Consider the following 17,712-nt stretch of genomic DNA (forward strand, 5'->3'; position numbering starts at 1 on the left):
TAATAATGTGGTTGTTTTCACTCCCTTCTTGAATTTCTATGAATTGCAGACTTTAAGACTTTCTGTCAATTAATCTTATAGTTTCTGAAATTCCTAATTATAAAATTCTGAATACTGCTAAGGAAGCTTAAGAAAATATATGTGTGGCACAGGCAAGACAAAAAGCATTATTTACAAGAGTCTTTGTGACTTTTCTCTTCACATTTCAACACCAGATAAAAAATAGTGACAAATAAAGAGACGATTTTCTGCAGCATTAAATTGGATGAAAGAATTTTATTTTGCTTTATTTCATGTGATCATCTCAAATCCTTAGAATTCCTCTTCATGTTTGTGAGAAGACAGTCACATGATTATCAACACATTTTAAGAAATTCTTTTGAACATGTAGTTAAGACAACCCAGCAGCTTTAAACTGGAATCAACTGCTGAGTCTTCTCCTAAACGATACCAGCCTCAAGGTGTACAGGTAGAATCTTATTCTTGGATTTGTCTTTTTCACATTTTATCATCTTTTTCTCATTAGGTTTTTCTTTTGTGTATGAACAAGGTTTCTTTATATCTTTTATCACACAGTCAAAACAATTATATGGTAAGTTAACAAATTTCTTGTCAGAATTAGCTTTACACATGTCCTGAATTTTTTGCTCGTCACTTTCGTTAATAAAAGTATTCTTTTCCTTGCACTTTCCTGGAGTGTTCTTTTTTGAATTTTCCAGTGCATTGACAGCTCTCATCAAAGTAGCACAACCTTTGTTATTCTTTGCCTTCACAAGCGTGTGTTTCACTATGAAGTCGTCGTAAGTTTGTGAGAACACAGCAGTGGAGAGCAGCAGCAGCAGCAAACAGGTGCACTGAACCATCATGACTCCCTGGTGAAGAAAAGCAGAACATTTAAATTAGTCTGATTTTTTTTTTATGTGCATTTTTAGTACACAAATCTAGTACAATAGCATCTAAATTGTGTGAAACCTATAACTGGTCATAAAATGAGATCAGATCTTCATCTGACACCTTAAGTTCTTAAGCAAATTACCCTTTAAAATTGTAAATCAGTTACATAAATGCAGTGTTTCAGTGTTTTCAGGAAACAAATTGACTATGAAGCTGTCCTGAGAGAAGGTTGAACTAGATGCCAGTGTAATTAAATGAATGAAAGACCCAGGAATTTAAAGCATTTTTAATTTGCAGTCATATAAGTTACAGTTTTGCTATTATGTAAATAGACCTCACCAAATGTTTGTTCATATACAAATTCCTGCATAGTGTTCATTTTTCCTTCATTCAAATCAGTGAAGAGAGGCATACATCCTTGAGAACCATGTCCTTAATCACACTGTGCTGCTAATGTTATATTAGAATTGAAATGATACGGCATCTCCAAATGTTCTTCTCTTTGCCTTCATGGTGAGTCTAGGAGACTGAATATAAAACATATTATACTTGCTATGGAGTGACAGATAATCTTTATCATTACGTAATATATTTTTGTGTTGTTCCACAGGACTTGTAGAGCTCAGTCTCACAGCTGTATATCTGATCAACATCTGGATTGCAGAACTGAACTACAATTCAGTTTTTTATTCAATATAAACACCAAATATGTTACACAACTATACAGCAGAACCTGTCATGTTTCTTATTTCAAACCCTTTGTATAACTCAATTCAACCATAGTGCAAAAAGACCAGTACAGACACTTACTCTAGCCTGTTTGTAATGTAACATAAATCTGCTTAAAGAGAGAGGAGACGCAGGCTGCAGAGACCTGGTAAATTGAGTCTGTTTTTTTCTAATTTCTAATTTTAGCATAGACGACTTTGACTCATTGACATCAGTTCACAGTCAGTTTGTCAGGTCATTCTGAAACAACAAAAGGTTTTATATAAAATTTTCACACATTCTATTTTGGTTTCAGTTTATTTATTTAATCAGTTATTCATTTATTTTACAAAGCAGCCATCTTGGTCATATGACATGGTAATATCAAAGAATTTAACCCACAAGCTAGCAAGAATGAGTAAAAAACCAAACATCTTTGGATGTTTTGGTCCAATGAGGAGACAGAAAAAGAGAGTTTGACTTCCAAGACAAAGAAAGCTGCATTTAATAGACAATATCAGCGTTTGTTCTTAAAATACAGGTTTATCGCTACAGGTGATTCTCATGCACCAAGCCTGCTCTGCATAATATGTGGTGACAGTTTAGTAAATGAGGCTATGAAGCCTTCAAAACTGCTTCTGCATATGGAGACCAAGCACCCTGCAGTAAAGGCAAGACTTTGGAGTTTTTTGAAAGGAGAAAACAGGAACAAGATGGACAGAAACAATTGCTAATGGCCACCGCTTCAACAAATGTCATCATACCTAGTGGCTAACTGCATTGCTAAGGCAAAGAAACCTTTTACTGTTTCTGATTCTGCCACTAAGGACATTTCCATGAACTTCTAGGAGAGGCTACTGTTAAAAAGATAGCACATGTTCCTCTTTTGGCTAGCACCGTCTCTAGGCAAATTGGGGATATAGCAGACAACAATGAGACAGTTGTTGAAGTGGATTAATAAGTCACCGTGGTATACAATTCAAATAGATGAGTCTATTGATCCTGACAACACCACTGGCGCAAAACTATTAAAATCTCTGAATGATTACATGTCAGGAAAACTGAATTAGTCCTTTTGTGTCAACATATGCATGGATGGAGCTGCTGTCGTGACTGGAGGGATTTCTGGTTTAATTGCTCAGGTTAAGGAGGTTGCACCTGAATGTGAGCCTATGCACTGTGTCATTCACTGGGAAATGTTAGCTAGCTGAAAACTTTAGCTGAACTTAACAACATATTGAACAATGTCATTAAAGTAATTAATTACATCAAAGCAAATGCCCTAAACTTGCTCTGTTCGAGCAGCTTTGTGATATCATGAATGCAGAGCACAAACGCCTTCTCTTACACACAAGTAAGATGGCTATATAAAAGGAGATTGTTCACCAGAGTTTTTGAGTTACGAGAGCTGCTGTGGAGACTTCTTTCAGGTAAAAAAAGCTACAACTGGCAGCACATTTCAGTGATATGGACTGGGTTGCAAAGCTCGCTTACTTGTGCAACATATTCAATCAGTTGGCATATAAAGTAGCTACATTCAAAGCTGAGCTTGAATTATGGGGACACAGGGTGTAAAAAAGGGATGCTTGACACGTTTCAAGCATTAGCAGGAGTTTGAGGGAGTCAAAAGTTCAGTCAAAACTGTTCAGTTTCATTGTGAAAAAAAATTGAAGATCACTGCAATCTTTGTGTTAAATTAGCAATAACTTTTTATGACTGACACAGCTTTTGAAATGCAAAAGCTTCCAAATTACCTTGATTTGTAACTTGACTGATGAGTGATTGGTTGTCTAATTTGCAGAGGTTCAGCCACAAGTTGGTCGTTTGCAATACCAGTCGGTGATGGTGTCTTCAGCAAGTGAAATTCTCTAAAGCTGGAGAATGGTGAGAGTAAATTCATTATGTAGTATCAAGATAACAGTCTTTTCAGTTTTAATGAAAATAGTAATAAGTTCTTCTCAGCAGAAACCCATGAAGACAGTGTTGTATGAGATGCATGTAGCTGATGCAAGATTTGAATACTCGCAGACTCCACTTCATGCTATACATACAATACCTCAATATTATTTGAACTTATAACACCAGTATGAACTGGCTAACTTACTGCAAACAATACACCTGATTTCTTTTCTTTAGTGCACATCTACTTTGCAATATTCTGGTCAAATGTACTCTAATGCACTATGTTGGACTGGTGGAGGGCAGCTGTGGTGTTCATGGTCAATGTAACAGGGTAACAAACAGTTTAAATTTAAGCAGAAGAGTGACTTACTAAGCCTTTGCAGTAGCTTTATGCTGTCTAAGGTTAGCTCATGTAACATCTGCTTGTATCTTGTTAAATCCAGCTAAATAAATCCATAAAGAGCAGTGAATCTTAAAGCTGATCATGGCTTGTGCACGAAGAAATCTACTGGAGTTCACAATAGAAATTCTTTCCAAGTGATTCTTTTCCCAACCCTGCACCACCACAACCCATCTTTGGATTGAAATAATTTGCAGTCAGTGCTTGTGTGTTTTATTACACACAAGGAAAACATTATACAAAAGCAAATAGTTGTAGAGTAAAAACGTTAAAATATAACAAGTCTAAAGACTGACCTGTCTGCAGCTGAGAATCACCAACAAGTCCAAAAAGAAAAGGACAACAAAGCAAAGGCACAAAAGTGAAAAAGAACACAGATTTCTGTCAGTCAGCCCTTTTTATACTAAACTCTTTGTACTGCCTTAGTCATAAATAGCTTTGGTGCACATAGCAACAGCTTAGCAACTACATTTCCTGCCCGCTTCATGTGTTTGAGCCCATATAAGGGGAAAAAAACAACAACATACAGTGTTACAGAGACATGAATGTAAACACAGGCAGTACACTTAATTCCTCAAAGTACTTCCTGACACAAACAAATATGTTCACACAACATTCTGTCTACAGCTTTACAAACATTTGGTTTAATACTTAATAGCAAAAAAGTCATAACTTACTGTGCAACATGTTCACATATGAACTGATAGATTACAAACAACAAAGAAAAAACAAATCTTACATGAACTTGATAACTTAAAAATATGCTTTGTAAGTAAATTATTTAAAATTCTATTGTAAGGTTTTTTTGTTCATTTGTTTAAGAAGTGCATTTAAAAAAGTTTGGAGTCATTGAAGATTATTATTTTTTGACTTTTTTACTGTACATCCACTTGTTTATGTTTTTATAACATTAATTGTTGCAGCCAGCGTTTGAATAGTACTGATAATGAAACTATAATATGCTCTTGTGGACTTCGAATATGCCCACCTTCCACAGGAGGCGCCATAAAGGTTGGGCACAATGTGAAGCAGTCAGGAAGGGAGGCCCTGGTAGACCTATTCCAAGTTATCTAGGCTGGCCATCGTGACATGGTGGTGGTCCACAAAACCCTGGTTCATCTGGGTTTGTTGAAGGCATTAGGTTAGGCAATTAGGTGTGTGCATGGAGAGGTTCACAAATATCCGATAGTGCAAGAGGAAATAAAATATAAGGGAAAAACACATCGAGTTAAGGCTGCAGTGACTTCCTGCTTAGTAGATGCCTCAATTCTTGCGACAAATTGGTCCATGTTTAATAATTTGGTAGGAGAATGTTTGGGAATGCTTTCATGACAGATGGAGACATTTAGTGCCTGTGCTGTGCTCAGTGGTGGTGGTGGTGGTCATCAGACGTTGCTTCTGGGGAGGACAAATCAGTGACCCCGCTGGTCCCAGTCATTCCCACCATGGAAGATTTACCACAGCAACACTCTCATGACAACACTCTGGAATAGATAATGGCCTGATTCAACTGACTGGGTATCCAAGAGGATCTGTGGTGGTACTGTGAATTCTGCTCGGAGTGCCAGTTAATATAGCAGCTGGATATTTCAAAGCGTGTTCATCCCATTATTTTTAATTGAGGTTCTGTTTGAGCGCATCAGCATGGGCCATTTCACTAGAGTGCATGGGATATCGCTTTGTTTTATTTCTGGTGGATTATTCAATTCATTTTACTGAAACAATGCCACCATGCAGCATTTCTTCAAAAAATGTGCTGTTTCAGGTCATCTGCTGATCCTGAAAGAGATATTGACTGGCCCGGGCACCTCATGCATGTCTCGCACATTAAAAGAGCTATACAAATTATTGGGCCTTTAGTCGGTTTGGACCAGCATCTATCACTAAAGCTAATAATGGCCTGGTGTATTTAGTTGTCCTGTGGTCATGTGAGTCAGCAGCACTAAACAGAGCTTTGTAGGGTGCAGAAAGTGAGAAAGTGGAGGCAGAGGTACCTTACAGCTATAAATGAAAAAAACATGACTATATATTAAAAACTAAAGAAAAAAGAAAACGATTACAGGGGAACTAAAACCTGAATCCCATAAAAGTTGGAATGTTCTTTAAATTTGAACAAAATTAAAGTTAAAAGACTTTCAAATCACACAAGTCAATATTTTCAAAACAGAACACAAATAAAATCACAAATGTTGAAACTGGGAAATCGTACACCTTCATCCACTAAACAAGTTCATTTCAAATTTGATGCCTGCTACAGTTCCCAAAAAAGTTGGAATGGGGGCAACAAATGGCTGAAAAAGCAAGAAAGTTTAAAAAGATTCAGCTGGGAGAACTTCTAGCAAGTAATTAATATCAAGTCTGCAACATGATTAGGCCAATTCAGGACCCGGAGAAGAGTCTGGTTGCTAAATTGGCCTGTCTGCAGTCCAGATCTTTCACCTACAGAGAACATTTGGCACATCAAACTACTTCAAAGACAATCATGAACTCTTCAGCAGCTGGAAAGGTATATCTCCAAAACTCTAGAAACTCATAACTTGGATGCCCAGATGTCTTTGAACTGTTTTGAAAAGATGAGGAGATGCTACACCATTGCAAACATGCCCCTGTGCTAGCTGTTTTGGACCTGTAGCAAACATCACATTTGAAATGAGCTGAGCTGGTGAATAAAATTGTAAAACCAACTTTTTCTATCCATGAAGCCAGATAACAAATACCAATTAGTTAACACACACTAATGTCTAAAAGACTTGGATGATGTGTAATTTTCAGCTTCAAAATTCAGATAAAACTGAGGTTATTGTACTCGGCCCTGAAAATCTTAGAAATATGGTATCTAACCAGATTCTTACTCTGGATGGCATTACCTTGGCCTCCAGTAACACTGTGACGAACCTTGGAGTCATTTTTGACCAGGACATGTCCTTCAATGCACATATTAAACAAATATGTGGGACTGCTTTCTTCCATTTGCGCAACATCTCTAAAGTTAGAAAAATTCTGTCTTTGAGTGATGCTGAAAAACTAGTTCATGTATTTATTACTTCTAAGCTGAACTCATTTAATCTGTTTTTATCAGGGTGTTATTATCAGGATGGCCAAAACCTCCCTGAAAAGCTTTAAGTTAATCCAAAATGCAGCAGCAAGAGTACTGAGAGGGACTAGAAAGAGCATATTTCTCCTATATTGGAACTGAATTTAAAGTTCTGTTCCTGACATACAAGGTCTTGAATAATCAGACCCCATCTAAACCTTATACTATCAACCCATTAGTACATTTTGCTCTCAGACTGTGGGCTTACTTGTGGAGTATTTAGAAGTAGAATGGGAGGCAGAGCCTTCAGTTTTCAGGAACCTCTTCTATGGAAGCAGCTTCCAGTTTGGATTTGGGAGACAGACACTATCTCTGCTTTTGAGAATAGATTTAAAACCTTCCTATTTGCTAAATCGTATAGTTAGGGCTGGATCAGGTGACCCTGAATCCTCCCTTAGTTATGGTTCATATGATTGTTGGAGTTCTCTGTTTTCTTCGTATCATTGTAGGGTCTTTACCCAACAATATGAAACGCCTTGCGGCAACTGTTGTCGGTGCTATATAAATAAAACCGAATTAATCATAGTTTAGTATCAAGTCAGTTAAATCTGGGATATTGATCTGATCAGTTAAGTAACAGAAGGGGTTGTTCATCAGTTTCAGCTGCTTTGGTGTTAATGACATTAACAGGTGCACTAGAGGGGAAACAATTGGACGGCCCCCAAAACAGAAAATAATTTTACAGGTGGAGCCAAAAGACATTTTTCCCTTCTCATCTTTTCTGAATGTTTTTTTTTAACCTATCCTTTCTGGCTGTTGTAGCAAGCAGAGTCATGGTCTGAAAGCTTTGTTGTGCCAAACACACTTGCTTTGCCAAGAGGAGCACTATAGAGCGTCTGTAGGCTCATCTTGTTAATCTTTTTGATTTGTTTATGAATTTTACATAATTCTATTTTATTAGTCTACCTTTTATTAGATTATTTAAATTGGCCTACCTTAGTTGACATAACCCAACACTGACCATAAGGATCAGTATAATGCAGGGCTTTACAATAAATTCACCACAATACTGCAAGCTAACCTCTTATCCCACAAACTACAGAGTATTTTCATGTAACATTTAAATAACACAAAGTTAGTGTACTTTGTTTTAACCTCTCTTCTTCCTTTCCTGTCCTGTCTTTCTTATCTTGCTCCAACTCTCAGTGAAGTTGGCTCACTTTCTTTTCTCTCCCTTTTAAATACAGCAGCTGATCCTTTAGCTAGCAACACACTGTGAGACAAACTGCACACAAACAGTTTGTGTTTGTTGATGCTTGTTGAGCTGCATTTGAAATTACCTGACAGTGAAAAAATGTTACTTCCTTTAAAGTTGCTCCTGTTCTGTAACACTAGATAAATATTTTAAAGTACCAAGGCCACAACTTACGGACTGCACTCATTCCAGCCGACTTTGAACCAAAAGCAATGAGCCTGTTTTTAAAAGGTAAGGTGTATAAAGTACAGATATTTGTGCTAAAATGTAGGATGTAAAAGTAAAAAGTTGTCAGAAAAATAAATATTCAAGTTAAGTACAGATACCTGAAAATTCTACTTAAGTAGAGTAACGAAGTATTTAGCTGTTGACCCACATGAAGAAAGGCATGGGTCATTACCACCAGAGGTTTTGGGTGACAGAAACTACTGTCTATTATCTCTACTATTACTACTGTCACACTATGTCATAGGTCATATTGACGTCATCTGATGCAAGACGTGCCTGAGAACGATCTCAAAACTGGATTGTAGATGGCAGACAGTTGGTGTCATAAGCTGCCATCTCTGTTCAAAGATGGTTGTTCACAGTGGACATAGATGGCCTCTTTCACTCCTCTTTTAAAACATCTTTTTGGTCCAAAATTGATCTTCTTGAAAGAGTGACCTTTCACCTTTTGTATAGCTGAGTCATGCCCTGTCGAGGGGGCTCTTCAATGTTTTTCAATGTCTTTTATGAAGTAATTGTTTAGTTTCTGCACTTCTACAGTGGGTAAACCAGACAACCTGCCTGTAATGAGGAACACCTTTTTTCTCTAACATGTTTACTGTAAGAATGTAAGAATAGACAGTTTGGGTCACTTCCACCAACTAATAGACTTTTCCTTTCAGCTGTTGAACAAGATTATGAATGTGGTCGTTTTTAAAGGTTTACCTTATCTATACCAGGCCTCTGCAGTCAGTTCCTCTACTCTGTTTGAAGCCTACATCTCAGTCAGGATTTGAATACAAAGGAACAGTGGTCATCCGTCATAAAGCTGAAAGGTTCAGAAGTCTCTCACTCCCATCCAGCTGGTGCAACATCAGATTCACACCAGCATCATCTTTCTTGGTGAAGGCCTGTGTGTGTGTTAAAAAATCAGGACACAGAGAGTCGATATCCTGTATCACACTATGTGATCACGACAACCTTAAGCAAGGATGTTTTTTAAATATAAAATCAGAATATATGAAGTCTTAAAAGTTACGTTGTTATTTCACATCCTAGTTACATGCATTCATACATTACTGTTGGGTTGGTGTTGATTTATAAATGTAGACAAACACCACAAATGTAATTCTTCAGTAAAGATATTTGATAGCCACACTGAATCTGCATCTCAGACCCTGCACACTTGCAAATCTTGTTAAAACAAACTCATCATAACTAATTTCTGCTTAGTGAGCGCTATCCATTTTACACATCCACATTATGTTAGCTATATAAAATTATGAGTTTGATTACTTCATTACTTATGAAGTTTGTTAATGATGGACTAAAACCAAAGCTGCGCTGATGTGATGTACTGATGTTAAATCCTTTAGAGATTAAAATCCTAATCCCAAACTTTCAAAGATAACTTTTGTCTTTACTCGCATTGTTTCTTAATAATAATTTAATAATTTAATTCATTTCCTTCCCATCCAGTTAGGATATGCAAATACAACATTGTATAGAGATCTGGAGTTTCATAAAACGGGGAACAACCACTCTGGTCCAAGAAAGGTGGTGTGCTCAAACTTCAGGGGGATCCCACTCCTCAGCCTCCACAGGAAGTTCTATGACAGCGTACTGGAGAGGAGAGTCCATCTGTTAGTTTGACCTCAGATCTAGGATGTGCATCACTAAAACAGAACTACAATTATCATCCAAAATTATAGCTACAAACTCTATATACACCCACTTTATTTCTATTTTAAAAATACTTTAAAGAAACTGTTAAAAGTTTGAGCTGAAATATGCTGGAACACCTTTTTTACTGTAAAACCTGCTATGAAAAACAAACTGCATCTACATGCTGTTGTGGTCGTTTCTCGTCATATTTACACATTTATGTTTTCTAATCACAAACAGAGAAGTGGTAGGCTACAGTTTCTTAGAACTGGTGCACAAGTGACTCACAGCTAACCGCCCAAATTATTCATGCCCCCTTCCTGTTTGTATGTTTTCTAGAACAGTATCCACCCTTAACCTAATCTTTCTGCTCAAAAGTGATGCAAACAGTTGAGGCCAAAGTTATTAGCCCCACAGGAATTATGGAACATTTTGCTAAACTTCTTCCCAATGTTTGAAGCTTGATATAATCAAACATTCACCAGTGGTATTTAGTAGCTTTTTGTACATTTTGTAATATAAAATACATTTTTAGGCTTGCTTTATATCAAATATAACAAAAAATGGGGCGGTCAAAAATATTAACCCAATGTGAATGTTTGCTTTCAAAACACCTAGAGTGATTAACCAATCAGCTTTGAAACCACGCCTGTGCAGTCAATTGTCTTCCTAACAACATTCAGTCAGCATAAAAAGATTCCAAGGAACAGGGCACTTGAACACATGAGAGGAACTACTGTTACTGACCATGCCAAAGACAAAGGAAATCAATCTGGAGCTCAGAAAGAAGATAGTAGAGGCTCATGAGAAGGGGGGAAGTAAGAAATAAGCGCAAGATTTAAGTTAGCAGGGCATGATTGTGGATGGCGTGCAGGTGCGTCCGCCTTCCCTGAACGGCACCCAGGCCACACCCTGCCAAAGGGGCTAATATAATATATATATATATATATATATATATATATATATATATATATATATATATATATATATATATATATATATATATATATATATATATATATATTTATATACAGTGGCTTGCAAAAGTATTCGCCCCCTTGAACTTTCCCACATTTTGTCACATTACAGCCACAAACATGAATCAATTTTATTGGAATTCCACGTGGAGGACCAACACAAAGTGGTGTACACGTGAGAAGTGGAACGAAAATCATACATGATTCCAAACATTTTTTACAAATAAATAACTGAAAAGTGGGGTGTGCGTAATTATTCAGCCCCCTTTGGTCTGAGTGCAGTCAGTTGCCCATAGACATTGCCTGATGAGTGCTAATGACTAAATAGAGTGCACCTGTGTGTAATCTAATGTCAGTACAAATACAGCTGCTCTGTGACGGTCTAAGAGGTTGTCTAAGAGAATGTTGGGAGCAACAACACAATGAAGTCCAAAGAACACACCAGACAGGTCAGGGATAAAGTTATTGAGAAATTTAAAGCAGGCTTAGGCTACAAAAAGATTTCCCAAGCCTTGAACATCCCACGAAGGACTGTTCAGGCGATCATTCAGAAATGGAAGGAGTATGGCACAACTGTAAACCTACCAAGACAAGGCCGTCCACCTAAACTCACAGGCCGAACAAGGAGAGTACTGATCAGAAATGCAGCCAAGAGGCCCATGGTGACTCTGGACGAGCTGCAGAGATCTACAGCTCAGGTGGGGGAATCTGTCCATAGGACAACTATTAGTCGTGCACTGCACAAAGTTGGCCTTTATGGAAGAGTGGCAAGAAGAAAGCCATTGTTAACAGAAAACCATAAGAAGTCCCATTTGCAGTTTGCCACAAGCCATGTGGGGGACACAGCAAACATGTGGAAGAAGGTGCTCTGGTCAGATGAGACCAAAAAGGAACTTTTTGGCCAAAATGCAAAACGCTATGTGTGGCGGAAAACTAACACTGCACATCACTCTGAACACACCATCCCCACTGTCAAATATGGTGGTGGCAGCATCATGCTCTGGGGTGCTTCTCTTCAGCAGGGACAGGAAGCTGGTCAGAGTTGATGGCAAGATGGATGGAGCCAAATACAGGGCAATCTTGGAAGAAAACCTCTTGGAGTCTGCAAAAGACTTGAGACTGGGGTGGAGGTTCACCTTCCAGCAGGACAACGACCCTAAACATAAAGCCAGGGCAACAATGGAATGGTTTAAAACAAAACATATCCATGTGTTAGAATGGCCCAGTCAAAGTCCAGATCTAAATCCAATCGAGAATCTGTGGCAAGATCTGAAAACTGCTGTTCACAAACGCTGTCCATCTAATCTGACTGAGCTGGAGCTGTTTTGCAAAGAAGAATGGGCAAGGATTTCAGTCTGTAGATGTGCAAAGCTGGTAGAGACATACCCTAAAAGACTGGCAGCTGTAATTGCAGCAAAAGGTGGTTCTACAAAGTATTGACTCAGGGGGCTGAATACTTACGCACACCCCACTTTTCAGTTATTTATTTGTAAAAAATGTTTGGAATCACGTATGATTTTCATTCCACTTCTCACGTGTACACCACTTTGTATTGGTCTTTCACGTGGAATTCCAATAAAATTGATTCATGCTTGTAGCTGTAATGTGACAAAATGTGGGAAAGTTCAAGGGGGCCAAATACTTTTGCAAGCCACTGTATATGTATATATATATGAATACCAAGGAGATGCTCTGTCCCCACTGCTGTTCTGCATAGGCAGTCATAGTCTTGTCATTGACAAGACTGGCTACAGATACCGACTACGGAATGGAGCAGTTGTCAGCCACCTCCTGTACATGGATGACATCAAGCTGTATGCCAAGAGTGAGCGAGACATCGATTCACTGATCCACACTACCAGGATATACAGCAATGACATCGCAATGTCATTCGGACTGGAGAAGTGTAGTCGGATAATAACAAAGAGAGGGAAGGTAGTCAGAACTGAGGGGATCGAACTACCAGAAGGCAACATTGCAGACATAGAGGACAGCTACAAGTTCCTGGGGATCCCGCAGGCGAATGGGAACCATGAAGAGGCCGCTAGGAAAGCTGCAACCACCAAATACCTGCAGAGGGTCAGACAAGTCCTGAGGAGTCAGCTGAAGTGTAGAACAAGATCTGGGCCATCAACACCTACGCCCTGCCCGTGATCAGGTACCCTGCTGGGGTAATAGGCTGGCCAAAGGAGGAGATAGAAGCCACTGACATAAAGACAAGAAAGCTCCTTACCATGCATGGAGGGTTTCACCCCAAGTCCAGCACCTTGAGGCTGTACGCTAAGCGGAAGGAAGGAGGCCGGGGACTGGTGAGTGTCAGCACCACAGTCCAGGATGAGACAACGAACATCCAAGAATACACTGGGAAGATGGCCCCAACTGACAGCGTGCTCAGTGAATACCTCAGGCAGCAGAAACCCAAGAAAGAGGAGGAAGGCGAGGAACCATCATGGAAGGACAGGCCCCTGCACGGTATGTACCACCGGCAGATAGAGGAGGTGGCTGATATCCAGAAATCCTACCAGTGGCTGGACAAAGCTGGACTGAAAGACAGCACAGAGGCACTAATCATGGCAGCACAGGAACAAGCTCTGAGTACAAGATCCATAGAGGCTGGGGTCTATCACACCAGGCAAGACCCCAGGTGCAAGATGTGTAAAGATGCCCCTGAGACAATCCAACACATAACAGCAGGGTGCAAGATGCTAGCAGGCAAGGCATACATGGAACGCCATAACCAAGTGGCCGGCATAGTGTACAGGAACATCTGTGCCGAGTATAACCTGGAAGTCCCGAGGTCAAAATGGGAGATGCCCCCAAGGGTGATGGAGAATGACCGAGCTAAGATCCTGTGGGACTTCCAGATACAGACGGACAAAATGGTGGTGGCTAACCAACCGGACATAGTGGTGGTAGACAAACACAAGAAGACAGTTGTAGTGATCGATGTAGCGGTCCCGAATGACAGCAACATCAGGAAGAAGGAACACGAGAAGCTCGACAAATACCAAGGGCTCAGAGAAGAGCTCAAGAAGATGTGGAGGGTGAAGGTGACGGTGGTCCCCGTGGTAATCGGAGCACTAGGTGCAGTGACCCCCAAGCTAGTGGGTGGCTCCAGCGGATCCCGGAAACAACATTGGAGATCTCTGTCCAGAAAAGCGCAGTCCTGGGAACAGCTAAGATACTGCGCAGGACCCTCAAACTCCCAGGCCTCTGGTAGAGGACCCGAGCTTGAAGGATTGACCGCCCGCAGGGGTGAGTGGGGAAATTTATTTTTATATACATATACAGTGGCTTGCAAAAGTATTCGGCCCCCTTGAACTTTTCCACATTTTGTCACATTACAGCCACAAACATGAATCAATTTTATTGGAATTCCACGTGAAAGACCAATACAAAGTGGTGTACACATGAGAAGTGGAACAAAAATCATACATGATTCCAAACATTTTTTACAAATAAATAACTGAAAAGTGGGGTGTGCATAAGTATTCAGCCCCCTGAGTCAATACTTTGTAGAACCACCTTTTGCTGCAATTACAGCTGCCAGTCTTTTAAACTCACAGGCTGAACAAGGAGAGCGCTGATCAGAAATGCAGCCAAGAGGCCCATGGTGACTCTGGACGAGCTGCAGAGATCTACAGCTCAGGTGGGGGAATCTGTCCACAGGACAACTATTAGTCGTGCACTGCACAAAGTTGGCCTTTATGGAAGAGTGGCAAGAAGAAAGCCATTGTTAACAGAAAACCATAAGAAGTCCCGTTTGCAGTTTGCCACAAGCCATGTGGGGGACACAGCAAACATGTGGAAGAAGGTGCTCTGGTCAGATGAGACCAAAATGGAACTTTTTGGCCAAAATGCAAAACGCTATGTGTGGCGGAAAACTAACACTGCACATCACTCTGAACACACCATCCCCACTGTCAAATATGGTGGTGGCAGCATCATGCTCTGGGGGTCATCAACTCTGGTCAGAGTTGATGGGAAGATGGATGGAGCCAAATACAGGGCAATCTTGGAAGAAAACCTCTTGGAGTCTGCAAAAGACTTGAGACTGGGGTGGAGGTTCACCTTCCAGCAGGACAACGACCCTAAACATAAAGCCAGGGCAACAATGGAATGGTTTAAAACAAAACATATCCATGTGTTAGAATGGCCCAGTCAAAGTCCAGATCTAAATCCAATCGAGAATCTGTGGCAAGATCTGAAAACTGCTGTTCACAAACGCTGTCCATCTAATCTGACTGAGCTGGAGCTGTTTTGCAAAGAAGAATGGGCAAGGATTTCAGTCTGTAGATGTGCAAAGCTGGTAGAGACATACCCTAAAAGACTGGCAGCTGTAACTGCAGCAAAAGGTGGTTCTACAAAGTATTGACTCAGGGGGCTGAATAATTACGCACACCCCACTTTTCAGTTATTTATTTGTAAAAAATGTTTGGAATCATGTATGATTTTCATTCCACTTCTCACGTGTACACCACTTTGTATTGGTCTTTCACGTGGAATTCCAATAAAATTGATTCATGCTTGTAGCTGTAATGTGACAAAATGTGGGAAAGTTCAAGGGGGCCAAATACTTTTGCAAGCCACTGTATATATATACATGTAAATATATGTATATTTATATATATATATATATACATATTTCTTATTGATATATAGCCATTCTAATTAAAAGATGCTCAAGTGTGCACCAATGCACTCAAATGCAGGCTTTTGAACCGTATGTTAATAAGTACATGAAGTGTGCTGAAAAAACTCTATCCAGAATTTGTGGATCTACTGATTTGTTTTTCATGTGGCACCTTTTCTTTCACGAACTGCAGATGATAAAATCCTCTTTATTTGAGAAAGTATCCTTAAACTATTGTTGTTCATACTTACTGATTTCCCTTTCTACTTCTTTACTATTTGAACAAGAAAAGTATTGTAGATTTAAAGACACATCTTAATTGAAGCAAAGGTGAAAATTTGGGATGAATTTTATGTGACTGTTCATATTAAATCCAACAAAGAGTGAAAATCCAAAAGCTGCTGCAATCCTTTGTATTAATGATCTCTGTGTGTGTGTGTGTGTGTGTGCATGCTCGCAGAAGGAAGGTCATGACAGGAGCTTTTTTGAATGCATTTCCAATTAGCTTTTTTACAAGAAGTGTAGTTCATACGTTGGAATAAATGTCTTCTTCTTGATACTTTATAAATATGAAACTCAAAAGATTTTGAGTTCATGCATATTGTGAAACAAGAATCTAAATCTTTGTGTCACAATGATTTCTATAAAAACATGTTGTTTATGGGGATAATGTGACAAATCTTTTGTGGTCCCTATTAATGATCAATGATAATTGAAGAGGAAGCTTGAACCCTGGCTCTGGAGATTTTCATGACAAGTGACAGCACAGACTATAAGAGAGCACGTTTTTTCATCATAAAGATTGTGATGTGAAGCATCAGCAGTACGTTAAAGTGTCACTTCAGTAATGCTGCTGGGAGAAAAAAGTGTTGACTCGTGTTTTTTAATAGATGACTTAAAGCCCTGATGTCAGGGCTTTATTTCAAGTTTAAAGAATATAACAACTGGTAAGATAATGAGTTTTACTTCTCACTGCCCATGTTATGTTGTAGTATCCATTTATCATGTATGCTACTTTGCTCTGTGGGTTGTAAAATGTTTCATTGTAATCATGAAATAAACCAGACTTTCACTGTCTACATCTTTTACTGTTTTTCTGCTTTGTTCACTCCAAGTTGGACAAAATCCACCGAGACCTGGAGTTAACTCACTAACAACGTGGATTTAGCTGCTTTTTTCCCTAAACACAATCAGTTGACTGAGAGGAATGCCTGTAGTCCTCCACTTTGGTCATTGTGAACGTTGAAGGAGATTTGTTCCATAGACACCTTATACTTGTGTTTCCTTCACTTACATCCAACACTACTATGTTCTATTTAAATCCAGCTTCCTTTTATAGTTTGCAGTGTAATTTGTTAAACCGTTGCTCAACGAGCCAGAAGTGCAAGTCACTCTTTACTGACACATTGTAGATGAGTTTACTGCTGAACGACACAGCTAACAGTCTCACACATTCTTCAGATTTTGAAGTTTTGTGTGTAATGGTTTAGTCTCTCACACCTTCAAATCAAATCAAATCAAAATTTATTTATATAGCACATATTAAAAACAACAAAGTTGACCATAGTGCTTCACAGTCAGTAAAAGCATGAGACAATTAAAACAAAACAATAAGAAAACAGGGCAGGAAACAAAAGGTGACAACACAACAAGCCAGATAACAGCCAACTAGTTAGAATCGAAAGCCAAAGTAAAAAGAGAGGTTTTAAGACGTGATTTGAAAGACTGGATAGACTCAGTGGTACGAATATGAACAGGGAGGTTATTCCAGAGTCTAGGTGCTACGCTGCAAAGGCCCGGTCACCTCTCGACTTCAGTCGAGACCTAGGTTGTGCTAGGAGCATGTGATTGGACGATCTAAGTGCTCTACTGGGCTTGTACAAGTGGAGGAGTTCGGAAAGATAGCTGGGCACTAAATTATTTAAAACTTTTAAAAGTGAACAAAAGAATTTTAAAATCTATACGATATTTAACAGGGAGCCAATGTAAGTTGGCTAAAATTGGAGTGATATGTTCATAGATTCTAGCACCTGTTAA

The 17,712-nt window shown here is 39.2% G+C and overlaps 1 long non-coding RNA gene across 1 annotated transcript; it reads right to left on the minus strand.

The window, feature by feature from the left end:
* Positions 1-256: 256 nt before the first annotated feature.
* On the minus strand, positions 257-4,354 carry LOC116315297. Its single transcript, XR_004199091.2, has 3 exons — positions 4,201-4,354; positions 3,357-3,476; positions 257-872 (listed from the first exon to the last, which is right to left on the minus strand). It is a non-coding gene; the product is annotated as an uncharacterized LOC116315297 (long non-coding RNA).
* Positions 4,355-17,712: the final 13,358 nt, after the last annotated feature.

Source organism: Oreochromis aureus, linkage group 23, assembly GCF_013358895.1.
Source record: "Oreochromis aureus strain Israel breed Guangdong linkage group 23, ZZ_aureus, whole genome shotgun sequence".
Taxonomy (NCBI): Eukaryota; Metazoa; Chordata; class Actinopteri; order Cichliformes; family Cichlidae; genus Oreochromis; species Oreochromis aureus.